This window comes from Salvelinus sp. IW2-2015, unplaced genomic scaffold (assembly GCF_002910315.2).
Source record: "Salvelinus sp. IW2-2015 unplaced genomic scaffold, ASM291031v2 Un_scaffold1961, whole genome shotgun sequence".
NCBI lineage: Eukaryota > Metazoa > Chordata > Actinopteri > Salmoniformes > Salmonidae > Salvelinus > Salvelinus sp. IW2-2015.
In genome coordinates, this window is record NW_019943314.1 from 201,009 (window position 1) to 212,524 (window position 11,516).

Genomic DNA, 11,516 nt, shown 5'->3' on the forward strand with positions numbered 1-11,516 from the left:
GGGGGGGTGGGGGTCAGCATTTTGGAAAAAAGCCACAGCGGACGTGACTGAGGCGGTGTCCCAAAATGGCACCCTATTCCCTTTATAGTGCACTACTCTAGACCACATCCATATAGGTCCTGGTCAAAAGTAGTGTAATACATAGGAATAGGGTGCCATTTGGGAAGCAAACAGAGAGATCTGCCTTGTTGTATTTGCTCAACACCACACAGTGACAACTGATTTAGGACTCACGACTCATTCGGGGGGGGGGTTGTTTCCCGGGAAACAGAGGGCTATCTATCCCCACTTAAGACATACTTTGTAGAACTGGAACAGGCAGAACAGAAACATGGTTCCAAATTCCACATGATTTTTTTTTTTTTTTTACAGGGATCCACCAATATGGCGGCACAATAGATTGAAAATGTATATAGCACACAGAACACCAACAACACAGTGGCTTCAGAGTAATTAGGCAGAGAAGAACAATTACTTTAAAATGTTCTGAGCCAGCGGTCAACCCATGAGCCAAGCTCTTCTCTCCTTCTTCTATAAGGTCATAACCACGAAAACACAGAGTGGATCAACAACCGTGATCCCAAACAACCCTGTCCCAGTCATCCCCACCCCCCAACCCCCCCACCTGCTCCTCCATCCTCATTCAGGGGGTGGCTCGGAATTTCTATCAATAATGTGTTTAAATCATATAATAGTCCTGTAGCTGAACCTCTGCTCCTCTTCTTCTTCTTCATCTCTCACTCCTGGGCGATGCTCCGCAGCACTACTTCACCGTGTAGGCAAACGCCGCGAACCCTACAATCACAAACAGGTTGGCCAAGCGCCGCCCAGCAGTCCGTGGTCCGATTGGCCTGCTGGAGGCCGGGGGCGGGGTTAGCAGGGCCCAGAGGGCCGTGCTGGCCTCGTTGAGGGCGGGGATTCCGTAGTTGCCATGTGAGGGTCGCCGTCAGGAACCACGTCGGGGAGGGGAGGGGACGGGCGCTCAATTCCTCCTGGGCCTTCTGTTTCTGCTTTATCTCCTGGAGAGAGGGAGAAATGGAGAAAGATTGAGGCGAAATGGAGTAGGGGCGATAGAGCAGGGACGAGGACGGACGGAGCAGGGACGGATGGATGGAGCAGGGACGATGGAGTGGGTGGAGCAGGACGAGGGATGGACGGTGGAGTGGGACGAGGAGGACGGGTGGAGATGGACGAGGGATGGACGGGTGGAGATGGGACGAGGGATGGACGGGTGGAGATGGGAAGAACGATGGTGACGGTGGGATGGACGAGGGGTGGACGGTGGAGATGGGACGATGGGTGGACGGGAGCAGGACGAGGGATGGACGGGTGGAGCAGGGACGAGGGATGGAGCAGGGACGAGGGATGGGCAGGGACGAGATGGACGGGTGGAGCAGGGACGATGGGTGGACGGGTGGACAGGGACGATGGTGGACGGGTGGAGCAGGGACGACGGTGGAGCAGGGACGATGGGTGACGGGTGAGCAGGGACGATGGGTGGACGGGTGGAGCAGGGACGATGGGTGGAGCAGGGACGATGGGTGGAGCAGGGACGATGGGTGGAGCAGGGACGATGGTGGAGCAGGACGATGGGTGGAGCAGGGACGATGAGGTGGAGCAGGGCGATGGGTGGACGATAGACGGAGCAGGACGCATGGATGGAAAAGAGCAAGTAGTCAGGGAGAGACGAAGTGGAAAAGGATGAAAGTCAGCAGTCAAAATAAGCCAGTAATAGAATCCGCTCAGTGGATGAAAGTTGTGATCTAGGTTTCCCTGGCTCACAGTGAATCAGCTGTGTAGAGCTAGCAGCAAAAACCCTGCACCCAGGGGGCGAGGACCGAGTTTCAGAAATACTGCTCTAGTATATGCTGCCTTTTAGTTATCATAGTATCCGTCTTTGTTCCAGTATCTGTCTTTAGTTGTTTATTATAGTTCTGCCTTTAGTTGTTTATTATAGTGTCTGTCTTTGTTCCAGTATCTGTCTTTAGTTGTTTATTATAGTATCTGTCTTTAGTGTTTATTATAGTGTCTGTCTTTGTTCCAGTATCTGTCTTTAGTTGTTTATTATAGTATCTGTCTTTAGTTGTTATTATAGTATCTGTCTTTAGTTGTTTATTATAGTATCTGTCTTTAGTTGTTTATTATAGTGTCTGTCTTTAGTTGTTTATTATAGTATTGTCTTTAGTTGCTTATTATAGTTCGTCTTAGTTGTGTTATTATAGTATCTGTCTTTAGTTTGTTTATTATTAGTATCTGTCTTTAGTTGTTATTATAGTATCTGTCTTTAGTTGTTTATTATAGTATCTGTTCTTAGTTGTTTATTATAGTATCGTCTTAGTTGTTTATTATATGTCTGTCTTTGTTCCAGTATCTGCCTTTAGTTGTTTATTATAGTATCTGTCTTTAGTTGTTTATTATAGTGTCTGTCTTTGTTCCAGTATCTGTCTTTAGTAAATGAATTCCATGCAGACTCACATCAACGGCATCAGGAAACAAATCACAGAAAACCTTCTCCTTTAGGTTGAAAGCCAAGCTCTGGGCTGACAGCTGTCGTTTCTGGAGGAAATAAAACAAAAACAATAAATAACCAAAAGAACCAACAATTTGAATTACATTTACATCTTATCAGAGTGACTTAAAGTCAGAACATTCATCTTAAAGGATAGCTCAGGATTTTGTCAGAACATTCATCTTAAAGGGATAGCTCAGGATTTGTGCAGAACATTCATCTTAAAGGGATAGCTCAGGATTTTGTCAGAACATTCATCTTAAAGGATAGCTCAGGATTTTGGCAAGTAAGTACTTATCTACTTCTCTCCAGAGGCGAATTAACTCATGGATACAATTTTTATTTGTCTCTGCGTCCAGGATTAAGGAAATTCAATGTAGTTTCACAAAGCCAATGTTAACGGTGTTAGCGCAATGAGGTGGAAGTCTACAGAACAGCTAGTGTATATATATATATATATTAAAGTATTCAGACCCATTGAATTTCTCCATATTTTGCTAAATTACAGCCTTATTCTAAAATGGATTAAATATTAATCCTCAATCAATCTACACACAACACCCCATAATGGAAAAGCCAAAACAGGTTTTTGAAATGTTTTAACATTTATTAAAAATAAAAAACTGAAATATCTTATTTACAAAGTATTTAGACCCTTTGATATGAGACTTGAAATTGAGCTCATGTGCATCCTGTTTCCATGATCATCCTTGAGATGTTTCTACAACTTGACTGGAGTCCACTTGACTGGATCTAGTAGTAGTAGCTGGGGCTTATTTCAGACAGCCCCTGCAGGTCTAGTAGTAGTAGTAGTAGTAGTAGATAGTAGTAGTTAGGGGCTTATTTCAGACAGCCCCTGCCAGGGTCTAGTAGTAGTAGTAGTAGTAGCAGTAGTAGTAGCAGCAGTAGTAGTACTAGTAGCTAGGGGCTTATTTCAGACAGCCCCTGCCAGGGTCTAGTAGTAGTAGTAGTAGTAGTAGTAGTAGTAGTAGTAGTAGTTTAGGGGCTTATTTCAGACAGCCCCTGCCAGGGTCTAGTAGTAGTAGTAGTAGTAGTAGTAGTAGTAGTAGTAGTAGTAGTTAGGGGCTTATTTCAGACAGCCCCTGCCAGGGTCTAGTAGTAGTAGTAGTAGTACAGTAGTAGTAGTAGTAGTAGCTAGGGGCTTATTTCAGACAGCCCCTGCCAGGTCTATAGTAGTAGTAGAGTAGTATAGTAGTAGTAGTAAGTATAGTAGTAGTAGTAGTAGTTAGGGGCTATTTCAGACAGCCCCTGCCAGGGTCTAGAGTAGTAGTAGTAGTAGTAGTAGTAGTAGTAGTAGCTAGGGCTTATTTCAGACAGCCCCTGCCAGGTCTAGTAGTAGTAGTAGTAGTAGTAGTAGTAGTAGTAGCAGTAGTACTAGGGCTTATTTCAGACAGCCCTGCCAGGGTCTAGTAGTAGTAGTAGTAGTAGTAGTAGTAGTAGCTAGGGGCTTATTTCAGACAGCCCCTGCCAGGGTCTAGTAGTAGTAGATAGTAGTAGTAGTAGTTAGGGGCTTATTTCAGACAGCCCCTGCCAGGGTCTAGTAGTAGTAGTAGTAGTAGTAGTTAGGGGCTTATTTCAGACAGCCCCTGCCAGGGTCTATAGTAGTAGTAGTAGTAGTAGTAGTAGTAGTAGTAGTAGTAGCTAGGGGCTTATTTCAGACAGCCCCTGCCAGGTCTAGTAGTAGAGTAGTAGTAGTAGAGTAGTAGTAGTAGTAGTTAGGGCTTATTTCAGACAGCCCCTGCCAGGGTCTAGTAGTAGTTAGTAGCAGCAGTAGTAGTAGTAGTAGCTAGGGGCTTATTTCAGACAGCCCCTGCCAGGGTCTAGTAGTAGTAGTAGTAGAGTAGTAGCTAGGGCTTATTTCAGACAGCCCCTGCCAGGGGTCTAGTAGTAGTTAGTAGTAGTAGCTAGGGGCTTATTTCAGACAGCCCCTGCCAGGGTCTAGTAGTAGTAGTAGTAGTAGTAGTAGAGTAGTAGTAGTAGTAGTTAGGGGCTTATTTCAGACAGCCCCTGCCAGGGTCTAGTAGTAGTAGTAGTAGTAGTAGTAGTAGTAGTAGTAGTAGCTAGGGGCTTATTTCAGACAGCCCCTGCCAGGTCTAGTATAGTAGTAGTAGTAGTAGTAGTATGTAGCAGTAGTAGTAGTAGTAGTATAGTAGTAGTAGTAGGCTTATTTCAGACAGCCCCTGCCAGGGTCTAGTAGTAGTAGTAGTAGTAGTAGTAGTAGTAGTAGTAGTAGCTAGGGCTTATTTCAGAAGGTCCCCGTCAGGATGTCATCAATTTTGTTACTTATCATTCAGTGAGGGAGTGGGTGAATGTGTCTAAGACGTGGGTCCAACACCCCACAGTATGACTTGTTATATTGTTATATAAAGACCTGACTGGGTCCAACACCCCACAGTATGACTTGGGGGGAGAGATACAGCGTGACACACTCAGTCACGGCGACACTCAGGAAAAGACAGCAAGAAAAACAGATGCAATGATTTAACGGAATATACTGTAGTTCCATAGTTTAAACCCCGAGATTAAATGACATCCATTTAGGATATGTACTGAAGATTGTACTTCATTGTGTTAGTATGATTGGGGTCAATTCCATTTCAATTCAGGATGTACACTGAAATTCCGATTTTAATTCTCTTCAATGAGGAAAATATGGAATTGGAATTTGGTTTATTTTCTGAATTTCCTGGAATTGACCCCAACCCTGGTCATTGGTTCTATAACATCTTCTGGGTAATTCAATCAATCAAATATAGTTTAAGCTCTTTTTACAGTTGTCACACGTGCTTTCCAGATACCCAGCCTAAAACCTCAGAGAGCAAGCAATCCAGAAGCACAGTGGCTCGGAAAAATTCCCTAGAAAAGCAGGAACCTAGGTAGAAACCTAGAGGAACCAGGCTCTGACAGGTTGCCAGTCCTCTTCTGGCTGTACCGGGTATAGAGGAACCAGGCTRTGAGATAGAAAAACTCCCTAGAAAAAGGCATAAATCTAGAGAGGAACCAGGGGAAAAAAACCTAGAAAAGGCAGAAACCTACGAAGAAACCTAGAGGCACCTAGAGAGGAACCAGGGAAAAACTCCCTAGAATGTGATTTCAATTTGATTCTTACCGTGTGTTACACTTAAATCTCCCGTTAGGTGTGATCATGTAGATACTGGGTGGTTTAAAGGGGAAGTCCCGAGGGAATATTAGTTTGCCATGATAATATCCCCCTGTGGAACAAAGAATCAAGACATTCAATCAATTAAATTACAATATACTGTAACAACAATATTGTCAAAAATTAATCTATAAGTCTGCAGATCTAAGCAAAAAAATGGATGGGGGGGAATTTAGTCAGACAGAATTTTAAAAAGGTGAACATAACACCAGTTAGTATGAGATCATTTAAAGCAGTGCTCTCCAAACCTGTTCCTGGAGAGATACCGTCCTATAGGTTTTCACTCCAAAACTTATTCTAGAGCACCTTACTTCTAATAATTAGCTGGTTGATGAGATGTATCAGGCTAGTTACAACTGGGCTTGGAGCAAAAACCTACAGGAGGTTAGCTTTTACAGGAACCGGGTTGGAGAGCCCCAATTTAAAAGTGATATTATTCAGAGTACTGTACTATATGTAAAAGATGCATTTATCTACCTTCGTATGGGGTTTTCTCAGGACCTCGAACAACATAGTGCCTGTAGAGAGAGAGGGGGGGGAAATCACATCATGGAAAACGCAGTGAGTGAACAACTTTAAGGAAACCCATGACTGATTTGGCTAACAAGTGTACTATTTATTCATATTATAAAAGATCCTGTTCATTCATCACATTCTCTAAAGAGACCTCGGGTGCATCTCAATAGTCTGGTGAAGTCTCTTCCTCCTAGTCTAAATGTCCTTCATTTACACCGACCCCAAAAAAACCGGGACAGGTAAAAAAAAGAGTCACAACAAGCAATCACAATCTTCCAGTATTTTCACCAATTCTGCTCTCAGATCAGTGCAGATGAAGGAGAGAGAGAGAGAGAAGAGACCAGGTGAGGATTGAAAAGTATTGAGACTCAGCTCTTAAAACTCCTGGGCCCATATTCAAAAAGCATCACAGAGTAGGAGTGCTGATATAGGATCAGATTCCCCCCCCTTTTAGATAATAATGAATAAGTAACATGGACAGGGGGACCTGATCCTAGATCAGCACTCCTACTCTGAGAGGCTCTATGGATATGTGAGAGCGAGAGCCCTTACCATTCGAGGATGTTGGATGGTAGGGGTTCAGCACAGATGTAAGGCACAGGGTCTTTCTTTATCCTGAGGTAGTCCTGTTTTAGTCTCTGGGTGGCTGTGGTCGGTGCCCTCTTATTCCCGTGGTTGTTCATCTACAGACAGAGAGTTCCTTAGACACCACACATATAGTTCATTAGAAATTACAATACATCATTAATCATCTTTACAAGGATTAGACACTGTGTTAATCTGTTTTCCTTTGAGTCATGGATTAAATAAAAAAAATACTAGCTCACACCTCATCTTGAAGCAAGTGACTTGGGACCCAAATTATCATAAGAAGCAGGTATTAATGGGAATGTTATGGATAATAAAATCTGTCAACATATTGAATGCCAAGGATTACGTAAGGCTAAACAAATGTCACGTCTCCAATGTTGAGACATACACAGTGCAGGGCTGTAAACTAGTTAATAGCATGACTGACACGAGTTAACAGGATTTCTTAGGTAGTTAACTAGCTTGATTGGCATAATCAGTACCTGAATTCTAAGTGACATGATATCGGATGATGCTCATTGTCATTTATTATGGTACTTAATGAACAACCGCCACCAAGTAATGATCAACGAGACGAGCGAGTTTACTGTCTTACGTACCTGGAAATATCGCAATTTGAGATAAATTAGCTAGCTAACTACCAAGGAAAGTAAACCAACCGGGGGGGGGGGGGTGTATTACTCCTGTATCTAACTAGCAGACACATACTGTATCTCCATGGGTTGGTGGCTAACGTTATCTCTGACTGAGTGTTGGTCCAAACACAACCGAATCAGCTAGCTAGCTAGCCAGGCTAGCTAACGTAGTTAAACGTTGCGTGTTGGGTAACCGTAAAACAAAAATATTTCCAGCGTCAAGGTTACGTGGTTCGCCGAAAACTTCGATTATAAACAACTAATGTATTAAGCTATTAAACGTTGTGCTAGATACTTAACCAACTGCTTGCTACGAACCTAGATAGCTAAGTTAGCTAACTGGTAAAAATGGACAGATAGGAAGAAACGGCTAGTTAGCAGCTAATGTTATCGCTGTACTAACTAGGCCATTGCATCGACATTATTGGCTAGCTAGCCTCTAATCAAAACAACGACAAACTGAACATAAATCATTCGATTAGAGAAATATACCTCTTTAGAGAACCCGGTGAAGGTATTTCTTCGTGGAAAGACTCGATGGTGAGCCGTTGGTTTCGTTCACAAATCCTGAATACGGGCTACTAAAACACCGACGTTTGGGACTAGTATTCTGCCAGCAGCACAAACAATGAACATTTATTTTGCACGGGCTACGTCTCAATCAAATACATCCGCCGATGTCGTCCTTCCGCATCTGTGAAAGTTGGAAGGTGGCAGAGCTAGAGTTGTGTTTGTCAGACCATGAGACATCCCCAACAATCGGTCTTCTTACGAAAACGCCTGTAGTGTCCCAACTATTATGACCGCACTATGGAAAGATGACTCACACGAACARGGTGTTCTCCGTTTTGTTCTATGACCATGGGACTTTTCTGAAGTCGGTACATCCAATCTGTCAACCTCTGAACTATTTGGGCTACACACTCTYTGGAAAGGGGAGTCTCTCACGAACACTTACATGTCAGTTGTTTTGCTCTAGGATCCTCACAAGACTAGTCTGAAGGTACCAGTTTTAAAAAATGAATGGAAGTATGGAGATAGTTTAGTGCCTAAAATAAGGGGTTAAATACACAAACAAAACAAAAAAATCCTGATATTTCTTATATCTCTCAGATATAGGACAGACACTTCAGAACAAGTAGATTTTTGGGGAACTATCTGTTTATCCATGTATGAATATGTTATTCAATGTGTTTCTATGGGCTATTAGGAAAAAGGCCAAATTCAATGTTTAATCAAATCATTTTTTATATATATATTTTTATACCTTAAAAGGTCTTAAACCCACCATTAGACTTTAGAGCCCTCAAACGCAACTCCAGTTCCACTGCATTTTTTCATTGTTCCCATGTAATAAGGGACTGATTAGATCTGGGACACCAGGTATGTGCAATTAATTATCAGGTAGAACAGAAAACCAGCAGACTCCGGACCTAGTAGGGTCAGAGTTGAATACCTATGCTCTAGGGTCCTTAGACAAATGTGCAAATTTACTTTTATCATTCACAAATATGCATTGCAAACTGATCCACTGATTGTACAAAGGCACAAAACTTTAATTGGTACTGAAAAATATAGTATGCACTTTAAGATTAAATGAGACTTTTAAAGAAAGGAATTTTTAACCACTACACATACGCATATAAAATCTAAATGTATATCCTGCGGTACACCTTACAAACTAAGGAGAGTGATTTTAAATGTGTAATGAAGAAAGTGTTCGCCTGTCCTGTAAATTCTGTAAACTTCATACATGAAACATACATACACATACAATACATACTGAAAATTTATGGATTGTATGAACAGTAGAATTCCATCACACAACTTTTGTTTTTGAAGCTGCTGACTAACATTAAAGTGCACATTTTTTTAAATCACCACAGTAAGGATTCATCTTCACAGAGCTGTATTCTTTCAATGCAAACAGTATCTAGGCAGCATTTTAAAGGTGTAGTCTAGTCTGACTTGTATTTGTTCCTGAAACTTGGCATCTTTGGCCTGTACAAGTGCATCAACACCAGGTGTCATGTTCCTGACTAGCTGTCACTTTCAGAATGTCATTTAAGTGCTTGTTTGTGAGCCTTGAACGCATTTTTTGTTTTATTGATATTCATTCACTGAGAAAATTTGTTCACAAAGGTAGGTTGTCCCAAACATGCACAAAATTTTAGCAGCCAGGGCTGGTTAATTTGGGTACCCTGGTAGTAGATACTGATAAAATCTGTCCAGACCTACAGAGGCAAATTTGCCCTTCCAATCTGCATCACACTGCAAATCAATTATTCTCTAGCTGAATTTCGACCGGCAGATCAGAAGCTTAACTGGTGAAAGGTGAGCGAAAAAACTGAAAATTCTGTCTCTCAAGTTCACCAATACCTGAAAACGTTCTTCAAAACCCGCAAGTAGTCCTGCAATTTTGTCGTTGTACCGTTTCATGTCCGCATCAGGTCTGGTCACACACACATCTCTCAGACAGGGGAAATGAGCAGGGGTTGCCATTTGCCAGTTGCATCTCCCACAAAGTCAGCTTCAACTTAAATCATGTATGTTGTCAGAAAACTGTGTGACAACTTTTTTGCGGCCTTGCACATTTGTTCAGATTGTTCAAGTGTTCAGTAATTATCAACCAAGAATGCAAGGTCCCGTAGCCATTCCTGAGATTGTTAATTCCAACACCGGTTTTCCTTTTTTCTCCATGAACTGTCTCGATTTCCTCTCGTAGATCAAAGAAATGCCTCAGCACAGCGCCTCGGCTTAAACCATCTCACTTCAGTGTGGTATGGCAGGTGTGGGTAATGTTGCTGTCGCTGAGAAGTTTGTCAAACTGACGATGGTTCAGACCTCTGGACCGGATGAAATTTCAGTTGCGAACAACCACCTCCATGACGTGGTCCATTTTCAGCGACTTGCAACACAATGCCTCCTGGTGCAAAATACAGTGAAATGTCCAGAAACGATCTCCTCCATTAAGGGCTTGTACTTTGTTCTTTGAACTTGTCGCGACACCTGCTTTCTTTCCGACCATGGATGGCGCGCCGTCTGTAGCCAGGCTGACAGCGCGGGACCAGTCCACTCCAACTCTGTCCAATGCAGCAACGACAGAGCCGAAAATGTCCACGCTGTTGGTGGTGTCCATCATTGGCACCAACTCAAGAAACTCTTCAGTAACAGTCAATGTCTCATCAACTCCTCGAATAAATATGGCCAGTTGGGCCACGTCGTGTGATGTCAGTTGCTCTCGTCAATTGCCACGGAAAATGCCAATAAATGACTTGACTCTCTGTTTCAATTGACGTGCTAAATCTGCCATAGTTCCGAAATCCTCTCTGCTATAGTATTCCTCGTCAGGCTAATATTGGCAAAAGCTTGTCGCTTCTCGGCACATACAAGATCAGCCGCCTTCATCATGCATCGTAACAAAGTCACCGTCGGAATACGGCTTCGATGCTAATGCTATTTCGCTAGCAATTAGGTAGCTGGCTTTACCGCTGCTTCACTGACTTCTCGGCTCTGGATGAAAGTTGACTGCTGTTCCTCAGACCCGCCCAGCCAATTCGTTAATCTTATCTCTTCTCAATTGTCCTGCCAAGCCGTCATATTTTTTCGCTGTGATGAGTGTCGTAGTGGCGTCGAATATTATATTCCTTCAATACCGAAACTTGTTGCAAACACACCCAAGCACGAAGGTTTTCCGTGCATCTCTGTAAATAAATAGGACGTGGGTCCATTTTTCTTTGAAAATTCTACACTCCTTATCTACTTTTCTCCCGTTGGATAACGACATTTGGCTAATGAGGGTGTAGCGGAAGGTAGAGACCAAGGTATTAACAACGTCGTAACAAGCAGCAGATGGCGCATTGATACCGTCTGCTGTTTTCAGTCTGTCCAGTGATGCAGCTTGTCTTCTACTCTGAATGGAAAAGTGCGCCCCTTAGCGGATAATCCATGAATTGACAGCGAATTAAAAATATTAATTCCATGTCTTTTATGCATTTTTTCCACTTTCAAAATTATCCTGCGGGCTGATCGAACCTCCTTGGGGGCCGGTTCCGGCCGCGGGCCGTATGTTTGACACCCCTGC

General features: G+C 42.9%; 1 pseudogene; it reads right to left on the reverse strand.

Annotated features, from left to right (window-relative positions):
- Positions 1 to 6: 6 nt before the first annotated feature.
- On the reverse strand, positions 7 to 8,851 carry LOC112072560 (ubiquitin-conjugating enzyme E2 J2-like; annotated as a pseudogene).
- Between the last annotated feature and the right edge of the window lie 2,665 nt (positions 8,852 to 11,516).